This window comes from Dermacentor andersoni, unplaced genomic scaffold (genome assembly GCF_023375885.2).
Source record: "Dermacentor andersoni unplaced genomic scaffold, qqDerAnde1_hic_scaffold ctg00000040.1, whole genome shotgun sequence".
Taxonomy (NCBI): domain Eukaryota; kingdom Metazoa; phylum Arthropoda; class Arachnida; order Ixodida; family Ixodidae; genus Dermacentor; species Dermacentor andersoni.
In genome coordinates this window covers 3396316-3401745 of record NW_027314753.1, presented here as the reverse complement: position 1 = coordinate 3401745, position 5430 = coordinate 3396316, and positions in this window count along the sequence as shown.

Here is a 5430-nt window from a genome sequence, read left to right as displayed (position 1 = left end):
CAGGTTGGCCCACCCCCATATCAGCCCCAAATTTAGCCTGGCCCACCCCTCTATCACTTCAAATTTAGGATGCCCCACCGCAAATCACTCCCAAATTTAGGTTAGCCCCCCCTACCCCCCCCCCCCCTCCGATTCAGCTTGGCCCAGCCCCATATCGCGCCCATGGTTAGGGTCGCCCACCCCCATATCACCCCCAAATTTAGGTTCTCCCACCCCCATATCATCCCCAAATCCAGGCTGGCCCACGCCCCATATTCCCACAAACTTAGGCTTACCCACCCCTATATCACCTCAAATTTAGGTTGGGGCCCCCCCATATCAGCCTCAAATTCAGCTTGGCTCACTACCATTTCACCCCATATTTAGGTAGGGCCACTCCCATATCACTACCAAATTCAGCTTGGCCCATCTCTGTATCACGCCCAAATTTATGCTGGTGCCACTTCCAATTTCAAGTTGGCCACCCCAACCCTTTTTATGAAGACCTATATATTTATATGGGAAATGCTGCAATCTTTTGGCGTTACAGACAAAATTTTGCACAATTTTGCAACCAAGTTGCTGGGGTACTCGCCAAAGAATGCTGCGCATTAAAAGCAAATGCACCGAACGAAGGACACCATCATCATCATCATCATCATCAGCCTGGTTACGCCCACTGCAGGGCAAAGGCCTCTCCCATACTTCTCCAACTACCCCCTTCATGTACTAATTTTGGCCATGTTGTCCCTGCAAACGTCTTAATGTCATCCGCCCACCTAACTTTCTGCCGCCCCCTACTACGCTTCCCTTCCCTTGGAATCCAGTGCGTAACCCTTAATGACCATCGGTTATCTTCCCTCCTCATTACATGTCCCGCCCATGCCCATTTCTTTTTCTTGATTTCAACTAAGATGTCATTTACCCGCGTTTGTTCCCTCACCCAATCTGCTCTTTTCATATCCCTTAACGTTACACCTATCATTCTTCTTTCCATAGCTCGTTGCGTCGTCCTCAATTTCAGCAGAACCCTTTTCGTAAGCCTCCAGGTTTCTGCCCCGTAGGTGAGTACTGGTAAGACACAGCTGTTATACACTTTCCTCTTGAGGGATAGTGCAACCTGCTGTTCATGATTTGAGAATGCCTGCCAAACGCACCCCAGCCCATTCTTATTCTTCTGGTTATTTCAGTCTCATGATCCGGATCCGTGGTCACTACCTGCCCTAAGTAGATGTACCCTTACCACTTCCAGTGCCTCGCTACCTATCGTAAACTGCTGTTCTCTTCCGAGACTGTTAAACATTACTTTAGTTTTCTGTAGATTAATTTTCAGACCCACCCTTCTGCTTTGCCTCTCCAGGTCAGTGAGCATGCATTGCAATTGGTCTCCTGAATTACTAAGCAAGGCAATATCATCAGCGAATCGCAAGTTGCTAAGGTATTCTCCATCAACTTTTATCCCGAATTCTTCTCACTCCAGGTCTCTGAATACCTCCTGTAAACATGCTGTGAATAGCATTGGAGATATCGTATCTCCCTGTCTGACGCCTTTCTTTATTGGGATTTTGTTGCTTTTTTGTGGAGGATTACGGTGGCTGTGGAACCGCTATAGATATCTTCCAGTATATGTTGATCCCAAATGCTGACGGCTAGCCAAGCTAGCTTCTCTGTAGAGCGACCGGGACAGACACAGCACGCGACATTTATTCAAATGGTTTTTTACACACCTACGGCTTGATACCACTTGGCTGTAGGGAACACATTAACAGTAGCTATTACTCCAGACGCTGCACATCATCTCCTAGTTGGTGCATTTCTTATTTGGATTAACCTTTAAAAGTAATTAATGTTCGGCTAGCGACTCAGCCTAGCAGACCCTTCGTTCCACAAGAATGTTGCATAGGAATGGCACTGGCCACTGGGGGGAATTGTGGCACAGGTGGACGTGATTCGCTCGGAGTGTGTGCCATTAAGGACAGCCGAAAGTCGAAGAAAACGGACCTTCCAGAAGAACGCAATAAGAATAGCCATTTTGTTCTCCCAGGTTCCGCGCTACAAAGCACGAAAGTTTCTTTTTTTTTCATAACACAAAGCCATGCGCAAGCTTCTAGTTATGATATCCAATGAATAAAATCTTCATAAAAGCGATGACTTAACAAATGAACACGATACTACTACGTTTTATGAAGGAAAAATAGAAAGCATAATATTTCAAGAGCACCACTGGAAAACCAGAACCGAAAGCAAATCTTGAGTTTTGCGTTTCTGCCATTTGATAGGAGACTATAATAAACTAAGTCTTATGCGGCTTTAAAAAAGTGTGCTGCTGAAAAACCAAAACCGAAAGCAAATCTTGGGTTTTGTGATTCTGCCATCTAGTAAGAGACTACAAAACTAGGTCCTATGCGGCTTAAAAAGATGTGCGAAGCGAGAATCGAACCGCGGCCACCGGGACGCGTGACTAAAGGTGCTCGCTATTCTACCACTCGGGCCACGGTTACCGAGGCTTCGCCAAGTGGAACGCTTATGCTTTTATAGATACCACGCGAATTTTCACGACAGTGTTACAAAAATCGCTTTCGGGAACAGTCTTACGCCATGTGTGGAGAGTCAAGATAGGCATCAATCGAAAGCTGAGTCTCCGGACTACATACGCTGCACTGGGTATTACGATAGACGGGATAGTTTTATTACAGTCATCGTTCTTGCCTCAAAAATCGAGCACAAATTTTCGTCGTTTCTATAGGCTTCCATTGCTAAAACTTTAACTGCTGTGGGAACAAAATTCTTAAGTGCCATAGAGTGATCACTGCATTTGGCTCGTGTGGGTTGTCTTCCGGAACACGTTTGTCACCTGCCTTTTTCAATAATCGTCCTGCAGCTTTTGTTATTCGCGAAAAACCCGCTCGTTCCATTGAAAACGCGCTAGCTTCGTGCCGAGCCCGCTTGGGGCGCTAGTTGGTACGTGTCCGGAAAAGCTGGATATGCACGCGCAGAACGAATATGGTTGGGTGAAACTCCCACCAAGAGAGCGCTAAGGGAAGAGGAGAACCACGCGTTGAGCAAGACAATAAATGAAATAGTTTATCAAGGGCAGCATACAAAGAACGAAGAAATGATAGACCGTGCTTTCTTGGACTGCTGTATCATGCTGCTAAGCAAAATAATACGCGATAGCTCGGTGTTTAAATGTGATTATTTACGCCACATGCAGAAAATCGATGAAGAACTTAAAGAAGCCCTTGATAATCCGACCTGTTTAACAAAAGTTAACCTTAGCGCAAGAGAATCGCCTTTACAAGATGAACTCGGAGCTGCGATATAGAAACGTTTCAAGGCTCAAGTGGTAGAGGCTTTGCATCGCGTGATAATCTAATGTTATGAACAGAAATGGACTCATTCTTTTTCCCGAAAGACACGTCTACTACTCGTACCCAAATCTAGTGACTATATAAATCTTCAATTAGTAGGAGCCTACCAACCGATACGTTTAGCTAACAGTAATACTAAAGACCTTATGAAGGTGCTCGCCAAACGCCTTCAGAGTCCAGCGAAATCTATAGTAGGTACTCACAAGATGTGAGGCAGAAGAGGTATACGACTATATTCAGAAACAGACATAGCGCGAAGCATACTCGAATATTCCGGCGTGATGGAAGATCCTCTAGCTATGTTACAACTATATTTCATCAAAGCTTCTGACACGGTGTCACACGAGATACCGTTTTTGCTTCTAGAGTACGTCAATGTCGGATAAGTAATTCTATACGGGGTCGAAATCGTACGCGTTGGTTCTACAACAAGCTAAATTATAACACCAGACTCAGCGCACGAATCCTAGTACTGTCAATATAAAACAAGGTTGCCTGTCCTCTGCTTTGCCTTTCGCAATTGATTTAGAACCGTTTTGTTGAAACTTGCTTCATAGTCACAGAATTAGCGGATAAACGCTTTTGGAAGTGAAATAGAAGTAGTAGCATATGCCGATGACATAGCAGTGTTCTGATGTGATAAGAAAAGCGTTTTACATGTATTGAGGGAAGGTCCCCCTTTCTGTAGTGTTTCTGGTAGTGGTATAAGTTGGCCAAGATGTGGAGGTTTTCGTGCCGGTAACTGACAAGATACGCCAGAAGTCTCCCAAAACATCAGTCGACTGTATTACTCGACACTTATCCTGGAATTCCACTGGGCAACTGTGAAGCAGGGGCATACTGGGCTAATGAGAGGGACAGAATGAAAGAACAAGCCAACAAATGAAGCGGCCACTACTTTTCCGATGATTGCGAGGGCAAAAGAGTGTAATATGTTTGTAGTCGCTAAAATGTATTACGTCTCGATGGTCCTATGCATAAGCCAATCAAGGAAAGTATGAAATAATGTTGCTTTCTATAATGGTGTTGACTGCTGTGAACCAGCGGCTTCCCATTGTTTTTTTTTTTGCGTCAGCTATACGTGTAATGCTTTGGAACCTAAGCATATACACGCCGCCAGGGGGCCAGCGAGTGCGAACGCGCTTCGTATCGGCTTTGTACAAACACGGCGATTTCGTTCGAATTTCCACCCACACAGAACCCATCTCTTCACTACACCGTTCGTAAAGGTGAGCGCTACCATCTGTTCGAATTTGGTGGCTATCGGTCCCCCCTAAGCGGGCCCACGGGCCGAAAACCGTCCTTTGCCGATCAGCTGCCGCATTAGGCCTCGCGACACCGTGCGCTAAGCCTAAGCCGCTTCGACCTCCTCTACGTCGAGAGTATGGAGGCCTAAATGATCGGAGAGACCATCGACCCAAAGGACTATGATCCCAGGGACTGGAATCATATCCTGAGCTTACCCACCCGTCAGAAACGAGCACCGAAAATCCAGGACCAGGCGAACGCCGCCACCGGCTCGCGACCTGCAGATTACGTACACCAAGCGTCCCAGCTGCGCGCGACGCTTCTCGCGGTGCAAAGGTCGCAACGCCAGCCGCGTTTGCCTGAGGATGCCTACAAGATAGTGTTTCGTTCAACCGGGGGACTTACCTTAACCGACCTTCAACCGCGCCAGCTTCGCCTAGCCCTGCTAACTGCAGCCAAGGACCTCCAAGCACCAGACGCCAGCAGCTTGATTATCCACCCCCTCAACAATACCTGCACGATGAGTACCCCGCATAAAGCCGACGCGCTATGCCTGGTCGCCGTCCAACAACTCTCCATTCGAACCCAAGTCTACGCCGTCACCGCCTACATCGCCTCCCCGGATGGTGCTGTAAGAGGAGTAATCACTAGCGCCTACTGGGAAGAAACCCCAGCACAGATTCTGGACGACCTCATCACGGGCAACCCTGGCGTCCCCATCATTGATGCACGCCGCATGGGACAGACCCATTCGATCCCTATCACCTTCCGGACGGGTCCGGTGCCCTGAACCATCTCCTACGGAGGCGGACTCCACAGCTGCAGTTTATAC